Raw genomic sequence first — 11,088 nt, forward strand, 5'->3', positions numbered from 1 at the left:
AAGTACATATCTTTTTTATCCATTCCTTGGTCAATATGAATTTGTTTGGATTGATGGCATTTGGATTATTTCCAAGATCAAGCTGCTGTTAAATTTTTTTCTTTTTTTGTGTATTTGGTATAGGGTCTTGCTATGCAGCTTGGACTCGGACTCATAGTGATCCTCCTCTTTTCACCCTCCCCAGTGCTGGGATTACAGGCCTGTGTCACCACACCTGATTTCGGCGGCTGGCATGCATGTGGTGCTGAAGATCAAATCCAGGTCCTTGTGCTTGCTAGGCAGGCGCTTAGATCACTGAGCCATCTCCCCAGCCCCACTGTTGGAATTTTGACCTGAATTGCATTAAATCTGTCTAATGGTTTTGCAAGTATGGCCCTTTTCACTATATTTGTTCTTTCTTTGTTTCTCTCTCTCTCTCTCTCTCTCTCTCTCTCTCTCTCTCTCTCTCTTTTTTTCTTGCAGAACAGGGGATTGAACTCAGACCCTTGAGCTTGCTAGGGAAGCGCTTATTCTACTGAGCCATCTCCCCGGCCCCTATATTTGTTCTTTCTACACAAAAGCAAATGATATCTATTTTCTGATGTTGTCTTCAATCTCTTTTTTCAAAATACTATAGTTTTCAATGTAGAGATCTTTTACATCTTTTGTTAGATTGATTCCTAGGTACTTCATTTGTTTTGGATGCTATTATGAGAGATGTTGTTTCCCTAATTTCTATCTCAGTAACTTATTGTGTACAGGAAGGCAATGGAGTTTTGAGTACTGATATCCAGCTATGCTAATGAACTTGCTCATTAAATCTATCAGTTTAGTGGAGATTTGGGGGTCTTCTACATAGAGTATCATGTCATCTGCCAATAATGATAAATTTAACTTCTTCCTTTCCTATCATTATTCCATTTATTTCTTTCCCTTGTTTAATTGCTCTTGCTAAAGTTTCCAGGACTATGTTGATTAAGACTAGAGACAGTGAACAGCCTTGTCTTATTCCTGATTTTAGAGTGAAAGCTTTCAGGGGTTTTTTGCCTATTTAGCATGATGTTGGGTATTGGTTGGTCATAGATGGATTTTATCCGATTGAGATAAAGATCATCTATTCCAATTTTCTGCAGGGTTTCTTTTTATCATGATTGGGTGTTGGATTTTGTCAAAAGCATTTTCTGAATCTATTGAGATGATCATATGGTTTTTGTCCTTAGCTCTGTCAATATGGTTTATTACATTTAGTGATTGACATATGTTGAAATATCCTGCATTGCTGGGTTACATACAACACCTGGTTGCGGTATATAATCCTCTTGATGATTTACTGCATTCTGTTTGCTAGTATCTTACTGAGGATTTTTGTGTCTGTGTTCATTACGGAGATTGGCCTATAGTTCTCTTTTTTCTTTCAAATTTTTATTGATAAACAGATAGCAATGAGAGTTTCAAATCAAATTGGAAGTACAGTTTCAACAAATAACACATTGCATATATTCTTCTTAGTGGTTAATTGCTGTACAAGATGCAGACTTGAGATCCTATTTACAAACACCATTAGAACAAATCATTCTATTCATTAAGAGAATGCAACTATATATCTATCCCAACCACTTTGAATACACAGATACAAAATGGACATTCATCGGTAAACCCCATTTTTTCTAAGTTTCGTTATTGAATATTATAGGTGTGTAAACTCAGCAAAATATTCTAATAGTTCTCTTTTTTGGTTGGATCCTTTTCTGGTTTTGGTATAATGCTTGCTTGCTTCCAGGAATAAATTTGGGAGTATTGTTTTCTTTTCAATTCATTAAATAGTGTGTAGTAGCATTACCTCTTCTCTAAATTTCTTGTAGACTCTTGCTACTTTAAAGAAATTTTTCTTTTTATCATCGTTAACCTTATCTTCTAGGCCTAATATTCTGTCCTGATCTTGGTTCAATCAGCTGAGTATACTTTCAATGAAATTTTTAATCTCCTGATTATCTGTTTGAATCTGTTTCATGTATTCCATTTCTTACATTGGGCATTCATGATTTCCATCATTTTCCTACACTCCTTTATGGTTTTTTTACCTGTGTCTATTCTAGATTCACTGAGTAGCTCCTTTCTTTCTTTCTTTCTTTCTTTCTTTCTTTCTTTCTTTCTTTCTTTCTTTAGTGGAACCAGGGATTGAACTCAGGCCCTCGCACTTGCCAGGGAAGCACTTATTCCACTGAGCCATCTCCCCGGCCCCAACACCTTTATTTTGCTTGTCATCTGTTTGTTTGTTTGTTTGTTTGTTTTACCTGAGAGATTACTTCTAATCTGATTTTCTCTATAACCTCATTTTTTTTTTTTTACTTCTGCTATCATTGCAGTATTTTCAGGCAGATTTTCTGATCTCCCCAATCTTGTTTCCCCTGAACTTGTCCTAAGTGGTCTGGAGTTGCATTTTACCTCTGCATCTTATCATTTTCTATTCTTTTATTTTAATTTGATTCCTGTGTTGGTGCTTGTAAATTGCCTATGGCAGGTAGCTTTGTCACTAGTATCAAGGCTTCTCTAGGAAATGTCTATTCCTCAGAGATATCTTTTATGTGTAGCTGTCTCTTAGTCTTTGTATCTGTTCCAAGATCTTGCCTTCCCAACTTATTAGAGTTGAGTAATGGTATTTATTTGGCTCAGCACCAGTCCTTTAGTATGGACTACAGTATGGACTACAGTGACACTAATGACCCCCCAAAATCACAGTGTTGTCATACAAGGGAGAACAACTGATTACAACAGCTATGAACTCTGGCTAAAATAGTAGTAAAATTAGCAATAACAGTAACATCAAGCACAGCCTAGAGATTGACAGACTGTGGTAACTGTTAATGCGGTATCTTTTACCCTAGGAGCAGGATCTAATGCTATATGACAAAATCCATCCTAAACCAAGAATGAATAGGCAGTGAGTTTCCTCTTAGTTGAGTAATTTTATCCTGTGGGGGAGAGGAGATTGAGGAAGGATGGGGCAACACAGAAAGATAAATGAAGAGAGATATAGTAAAAGCAAGGCTGGAGGCCAAAGGATGATCACCCAAGCTTTGGAAAACAGAATAAGAGGAAAGGAAAATAATGAATGAGAAAAACAAAAGAATATTGAAGCAAACCAGAAAGACTAAAGCTAATGTTCACTTACTTGAAAATATAAAAAATCAAGAAAGTTGAGGGAAGAGAAAGCAGATGTGAGCAAAACAAACAACAGGAAAAAAAGCAAACAAGCTTTTCATCAAGATGGCGCCAAAGGCAAAGAAGGAAGTCCCTACCCCTCCCAAAGCTGAAGCCAAAGCAAAAGCTTTGAAGGCCAAGAAGGCCATGCTGAAAATCATCCACAGCCGCAAAGAGAAGATATGAATATCACCCATTGTCCGCTGTCCCAACACACTGCAGCTCTGGAGGCAGCCCAAAGAGGCCCCCACGAGAAACAAGCTTGACCACTACGCCATCATCAAGGGGGTCAGCAGCTTGAGGGAGCAAACCTGATGCACAGGATTTAAGCCTTGTGCCATGGCACAGGAGCCAGTGGGAGGCTGGCATTCGCCTCAGGGGAGAGGAGACCAAAGTGGGACTGGACAGCCTTGGGCTATCTCTGTGGCAGAGGCAGGAGCAGAGTGTCTGCTCATAACACCCCACCGCACCCTGATCACCGGGCAGGAGGGGTCATGCTGTGCCTTTACTGCCACCACAGCAGTCCCTAACCTTGCTTACTCTCGGCTTCTTCTGCCACCACGGACTCAGCCCAGGGCTGCTTGGTCCCACTTCAATCTCTTCTCCCACAGGAAGAGTGCCAACCTCCCTCTCCTTGCTGCACCATGGCACAAGACTTCTGAAATCCCGTGTGTTGGTGTCCCTCTCTTAAGACACTGGTAGGGAGCGAAACAGGTTGTGCTGTTCCATTCACTCACTACCTTGACTGCTGCCGCTGCGGCAGTCCCTACCTTTGTTGTCCCTAGAGGTTCCTGTGAGGCATTCTGGTACACACCAAAAACAAGAATGTGGTGGGCCTTTAGGAAGGAGGATTTCCCTGATCACAGGCCCATGTATATTTCAGCAACATTTGCTGTCAGGCTACAGTATCCTCTTTGCGGAGGAAAATAAAATAAGCAGGGGGCCTCCTATCCCAAGTCTATCCTGCATGGCTGGATTTAGCCGTGCTATTTCAGTCCATCTGGTGCGCTGTTACTGTTGTTTTAAACTCCCCATTATGGCAGCTCTGCTCTGCCCTCAGCTGGGAGTCTCACCGGCATGTGGCCTGGATCACCATTTTATTAAGTCTTAGGTGTATGATTTATTTCATCTACAGTCTCTTATTCCAGATTGACTTTGGCATCAGGATGTATTTCCCTCCCCTTTTTTCAGTTGTCTGTGCTTTTTAGTTGGTTTTCTCCGAGCAGCTCCTCCTCTATTCAGCATTGTTGAAATGGTCAATATATTTGTTACCCTGATTGTGGCAGTGGTATCATGGGTATATCCATTATGTCCAAACTCATCAAATTGTATACATTCATTATGTAAAGTTTTTATACATTAATTATACCCAACAAAGCTATCAAAATTAAAGTAGATTTTTTTTTTAAATTTCCAAGGGGAAGATTACCCCAACGGACAGAGGCCAGACCAATGCAGGGTGACCTTTCTATTATTTAAAGATGTAAAACATGCTGGAGATTCAAGAAAGCAGGCCACAGAAGGCAGCACTGATAAATCCTACAGTGATTGTTGACCCATTTCAGATACTTGTGGCAGCAAGCAAAACAGTTCATCTCTACAAACTAGAAAGAATGAAGACATGAACTCTATCTACTGAAATTACTTTCAACCTGTCCCCAAATAACAATATTTCAGAAGCTTTGAAAAAAATTGGTGTCCCAGCAAGTGACACATCAGTTCTAATTGTTTACATTGAAGAGGGGGGAAAGCAAATCAAGAATAACTAATGTCTCAGGTAGAAGGTCTTCAGGTTTCTCTGAAAAACCTTAATGGATATACCTTAAATCATTTTTTTTGTTTTGTTTTTTTGTTTTGTTTTTATTTATTTATTTATTTTAATTATATATATATATATATGTGTGTGTGTGTGTGTGTGTGTGTGTGGCCAGCTCAGCCCACCAGGGGGCGGGGCTGGCTGGCATGTGGTGCTGGGGATTGAACCGTGGTCCCTGTGCTTTGCTTAGCTTGTTCTAAGTAGGTACTTTAGACCACTGAGCCATCTCACCAGCCCCTATACCTTAAATCATAATGGATATACCTGAAATAACCAATATTTCAGAATTCAAAAAGATATTTAAACTGTCTTCACAAGAAGAAAGCATTGGGACATTATTAGATGACATCACTTATAGAATGTCAACAAAAGATGCTTTGTGAAATGTTAGAAATAGTAACAAAAATTATCAGCATTAAACACTTATTTTTATTATGTCTTTAAAAAATTAAAATACTTTAGGTTAGAGAAAAACAAAAGGGCTGTCAAGGATCTAACATGTTGTTATGGTTTGTGTCTAGCTGTCCCCCCACAGCCCCATGCAATCATGGGAGAGGGCTTCTAGAGTTTATAATCCACTCATGGTCCAATGTGGGGGTTATGGGTGTGAGTGCTACACCCACCCTGGGCAAGCAGCTTGCAAACAGCATAAGGGAAGGAAAGAGGCTTCCTTCTCTGCTCCTTGCTTTTTTTTTCTCTTGTTGCTCTTGCTGTTTTCTGCTGCCATGAACTGTTGCCCTCTGCCATGTGCCACCCTGCCTTGGAGCCAGCTGAGCATGGACTAAAACCTACACAAACTAGGACCTAAATAAAACTTTCCTTCCTTAATTTGAGTGTTGGGTATTCTGTCTCAGCAACGAAAGAAAAGGGACCAAGACATACATATACTGTGCAAATAAGATTATCAGATAGCTGCTGTCAGAAAAATATAGTCATCATATCAACATCTACCCCAGCCAGGGAGATGGCTCAGTGGAATAAGTGCTTCCCTGGCAAGTGCAAGGGTCTGAGTTCAATCCCTGATTCTGGAAAAAAAAAAAAAAAAAACTATTCCCCCCCAAAAAAAAATCTACCTCAAATTTTCAATATATTTATGGCTAAAGAGCTCATATTTCAGAGTTCTAAATAGATCAGCCACTCAAGAAATGCTGGCTAACTAACAAATTCCTCTGCGTTTGTCCTGAGTTAGGACAACTCAGGACAAATTCAGGCAGCAAACAGAGCTCAATCCATGCTAATGCTGCAGCTGACAGAGCGCTGTTTGGAGCTCCTATCTTTATCACAGCCTCTAGCATGGCCAGAGCCAGTGCTCACTTGGCGGTTGGGTCACACGGACGCACATTTCTCTTCGAGTGGCCAAACACCAAAGCTGTCCTACAGACGTCACAAAAGAGTTTTCAATGGGTAGAGATTATATATGACCAGGAATGTCTGCCCTAAATATGGACTTTTCAACAGCTTAAAGAAAATTCTTCAGCCGGAGATGTAAGTGCACATATTAGCACTGTCACCCTTTCACCTACTTACCTAAAAAACTAATAACCAGACCTTGGCTCAGGCTTGTTGCTCTAGTTCAGATAATGCCCATATACTTTGACATAGTGGCTATTTCCCAAATTAAAAAAAAAAAAATCTATGCAAATAAACAAGATTACCTTTTCCCCTAAATAAGTTTCCTTTAACCAAAGTCCACTGAAAGATAAAAGCTAAAGAGGACACACATGTGATCTCTGTCTCCTGTCATGCAATCCCTGAGCAAGCTCCACACTGCCTGCATGAAGGACACTCCCAGGGGCGGTGCTCCAGACCTTTCACCTAGAGAACAATGCACCAAAATAAACCTCTCCTTGCACGGCGGCATGGTGGTGCACACCTGTAATCCCAGTACTCAGGAGGCTGAGTCAGGAGGATCTCATAAATTCGAGACCAGCCTGGCTAGAATGTAAGCTCAAGGCCAGCCCGAACTACACAGCAAGACCCTATCCATCTCAAAAAGACTGAAAGAAAAAACAACAACAAAAAAAACTTTTCTTCACAAAGTAAAATAAAGAGGCAGATGGCTCAGTGGAATAAGTGCTTCCCTGGCAAGTGCGAGGGCCTGAGTTCAATCCCTGGTTCAAAAAAATAAAGAAACTAACAAGGATTTGATGAAGTGATTTGTGTATAGTGTTTGTTGTCTTCTTTTGGTTTATACTAGAAAAAAAAATTGTTAGGAAAATGGCTTTTCCAGTTGTGACTCTACCACATTAATAAGTATTAGATACATGACAGCCAGTGAAGACAACCTGGAAATGTACGAGATTCAGCTGAGAAGTGTTCTCTGGTTTTCTGTGAGAATACCACAAGACCACCACCGTCAGGATTTGTCCATCGTGAATGTTATGGTTTAGATCTAAAATATTCCCTGAAGTTTCATGTTCAAAAGTGGGGCTTTTGGAAGTTGATTGGATCCCAAGAACATTAATCTCACCAATGGACTGACTCATTGATCAGTTCATAGCTGAACTGGTTATTAGGGAGTGGGGCTGACTGAAGAGGTAGATCTTGGGGTGCATCTCTACAGGGTGCACTCTTGTTCCCCTTCACCCCCCTCTCTCTCTTTGCTCCTTGGCTGACACAGACAAGGGGGCTGTCCTTCACCACTCCCTTTTGCTGTGATGTTTCTGTCTTGGCAGGAGCCTACCGAGGACTGAAATCTCTGCCAATGTGAGCCAAAATATATATTTTCATGGGGCATGGTGGTGCACTCCTGTAATCACAGCACTTGGGAGGCTCAGGCGGGAAGATCGTGGTGAGCTCAAAGCCAAACTGGGCTATATAAGCAAGTTCAAGGGCAGTCTGGACTACATAGTGAAACCCTGACTCAAAAAACAAAAAGATTTTCTCCTTTAATTTTCGTGTGGGAGGCAGTTGGTCTCAGGGTTCGAAAAGCTGACTAATTCAAATGTCTCCAATGTTAGACTTTCCCACTTGCTCTAACCTACACTGCTGAGAGGACAGCATCCTAACGCTCCCTAAGGAGGGAGCAGCCAAGATTCTACATACCAGAAGAACAGCTTTGGACTGAATACTTGTCCCTCCCGAGTGCTTATGTTGAACCCCTAGTGTCCAGTGTGATAGTAATAGGAAAAGGGGCCCTTTGGAGTGGTGGTTCAATCATGAGCACACCCTTCTGAACGGGATTAGTGCTCTCCCACTAGAGGCTAAGGATGTATCTGTTCCCTCTTGCCCTTCCCCTGCCTTCCGCTATGTAAAGACATAGCATTCCTTCCCTCCAGCAGATGCCACCACAAGGTGCCATCTTTGGTAGCAGAGAGCAGCCCCCACCAGACACGGAATCTGTAGGCGCCCTGATCTTGTGCTCCCAAACTCCAGAACCGTGGGAAACAAATTTCTGCTATAAAATACCTAGTTTGTACTGACAAGATTATCTAGGATGGTTTGTAGCACATGCCACATTAGGATGTGAACAACAAAACATTTCCACAAAAGACAGGAAACATGGAAGAGATGAAAGCCAGTTCTGTCTCAACAGGCTGAATAATGCTGTGCAGTGGAGTCTGGTGGACTTTAAAGGTTCCCTCGCCCTCTACGAGATTGGACTCCCTGACGCTACGCTGCCCTAGCCCTCTCTCCATCAACCTTCTGAAAGCCAAGACAGGTCCTATGAACACTGGTCCTACCAGGTACAGAACCAAAGCACGTGGGTGTGCGAGTCATGACTGGCCCGGGCCTGTGGTCACTGGTCTGCAAGGCTGCACGGGGCTAGCTTCACACAGAGGTGCGTCAGCTCCCACAGTGCAAGCAGCTTTCATAATGTGCCCTGAGCTTGGCCCTGACCTTTATCCTGTACATCGTGCCAGGTGCCAGTACATCTGAGACCTTTTCTGACCAGAAAGCAAAAGCAGCTGACTTTATTTTGGAGATCTCAGAACTGCTCTGCTAAAAATCAAAGTTCTTAACAATTTCCTTTTATTTTGGCTGTTAAAAAAAGATCCAGGTCTAGCTGATCCAATTGGAAGAAATGATATAAATTATTTACTTACAGTCTCACAAATGCATCTTGGAATTTAGTTAACACCACTGATTTTCCTCTTTTTCTTTTTTGAATAACAGAAGGTCTAATGAAACCCTCATTAAATGATTGTTTACCTAAAGCCCTGTATCCTAAGGTTGCCATCTAACCTCAGGTAATGTCTTACAAAATCATAGACTGAAATCATGGGCAAAGAAGGAAGTTATGTTGAGCATTTATTGGAACAATTTAAAAAAAAAAAAAAACAGCTACCAGTTGAGATGGGTCCTGAGAGGGTCTCTAGAAGAGCTCTTTGTCTAGGGTTACCAGGGACCTGGCCAAGATCCCCACCTGCCTGTATGAGTTGTATGGCAAAAGGATGAAATAAAAACATAAGACACATTAAGTAATACATAAAGAAGGGCTGAGAGGGTCATGCCTCAGGATGGGCAGAGACAAAGACCACCAAACCAGCCACTATTTAATGGGTGTATACAAGAGGAGGGGCTAGCTTTTTGGAGGTTGATGACTTAGAGAGCAATGGACAATCCTGGGATGGCTTAAGAAGGGAAAATGATCCCTGTTAGGTTTTTCAGCAGCATGGCAGAGAAACAGAAGTAAAAGAAAAGGACAGAAAAGGCCTTCATTGAGGAGGACACAGAGAGAATCTGAGGGAGAATTGGGGTGAGGGGGTCCTCTACCTAAGACAGGAAGCCTGAGACTTCATGGAATCTTTCTTTCTTTCTTTCTTTCTTTCTTTCTTTCTTTCTTTCTTTCTTTCTTTCTTTCTTTTTTTTTTTTGGCAGAACCGGGGATTGAACTCAGGTTCTTGCACTTGCCAGGCAATACTTATTCTACTGAGCCATCTCCCGGGCTTTTTTTTTTTTTTTTTGAGACAGGTTCTCCTATGTGGTTTAGGCCAGGCTTATGCTCACTTTTTATAGCCCCCAGACTGGTCTTGAACTCGCAGAGATCCTCCTGGCTCAACCTCCCTACTGCTGGGATTACAGGTATGTGCCACCAGAGCTGGTTCTTTATGGACTTTTGATAGGGGTAGAGTTTCAGGGGCAGGTTCAGTGACACACAAAAAGCTGACTGGGGGCTCCCTTAGGGAAAGGTATCCAGGACAGGGGTGCAAAAGAAGGAGAAAGTTGTCATTGGGAAGATAAGCTGTTTGGGGAATTCAACCATGTTGAATCAGAGCCAGGATAATTTAGCAGCTTGTACCCAGGCCAGAACCTATCAATCCCATGCTAAGAAGGATCTTGTCCTTGCAATGGTTTTTAATCTTAGTGGTTTTAATTCAGTTTTAGTGGGTGGGAGAGGATGACCCATCTCTAAAAAGTTTAGGGAAAATCTCAAAAGGGTGATAGAGATACTCCCAAGCCTCCATTTATCCCTTAGGGAAGTATGTAAAGTTAGCCACTGTGAATTTGTGGTCCCCAATATAGAGCCTTTTATGGATAACCAGAGCTTAGGAATTTACTCAGTGTCTAGTGGTCAGCTATTATAGGCGGCCCAGTGGGTTTAAAATAACTAAGACTCGGGTTTTCTTTCTTTTTTTTTTTTTTTTTTTTTTTTTTTTGGTGGAACCAGGGATTGAACTCAGGCCCTTGAGCTTGCCAGGGAAGCGCTTATTCCACTGAGCCATCTCCCCAGCCCCAAGACTCAGGTTTTCTATGCAAAAAAAAAGTTGCTTTTAATTCTTGAAAACCCAACTCCCAGCCCAGATGTGGGGAGAGATTGCTAACTTGGTATATTCCATTTGAACAAGGAGTTTTTTTCCTGGAGTCAGAGTTCTTAACTGTCTGTCCTTATCTTAACTCCAATCATTTCTCCTTTTGTTTTTACCTCTTCTCTGGGCCCAGCTGTTTATGTGCTTGGCTTCACTCTTACCTTGGTGTACATGCTGCTTTCTCTGTAAGGTTGATCAGTGTAAGTCCATCTTAGGCCCTGGCCTTGCACACCACATACTTATAACTTAAATAGCTACACTATCTCTTACACTAGGTGTCTAGGACCAAGTATGTATGAATTAATGAATCTGACTTCATAAAAAGTTTTATGACATTTCAGT

The 11,088-nt window shown here is 41.6% G+C and overlaps 1 pseudogene; it reads left to right on the plus strand.

Moving 5' to 3' along the window:
- The first annotated feature begins 4,473 nt into the window (after window positions 1–4,473).
- Window positions 4,474–5,379, plus strand: LOC101578563 (annotated as a pseudogene).
- The last annotated feature ends 5,709 nt before the right edge of the window (window positions 5,380–11,088 follow it).

The sequence above is a fragment of the Octodon degus genome, unplaced genomic scaffold (genome assembly GCF_000260255.1).
Source record: "Octodon degus isolate 3935 unplaced genomic scaffold, OctDeg1.0 scaffold00122, whole genome shotgun sequence".
NCBI lineage: Eukaryota > Metazoa > Chordata > Mammalia > Rodentia > Octodontidae > Octodon > Octodon degus.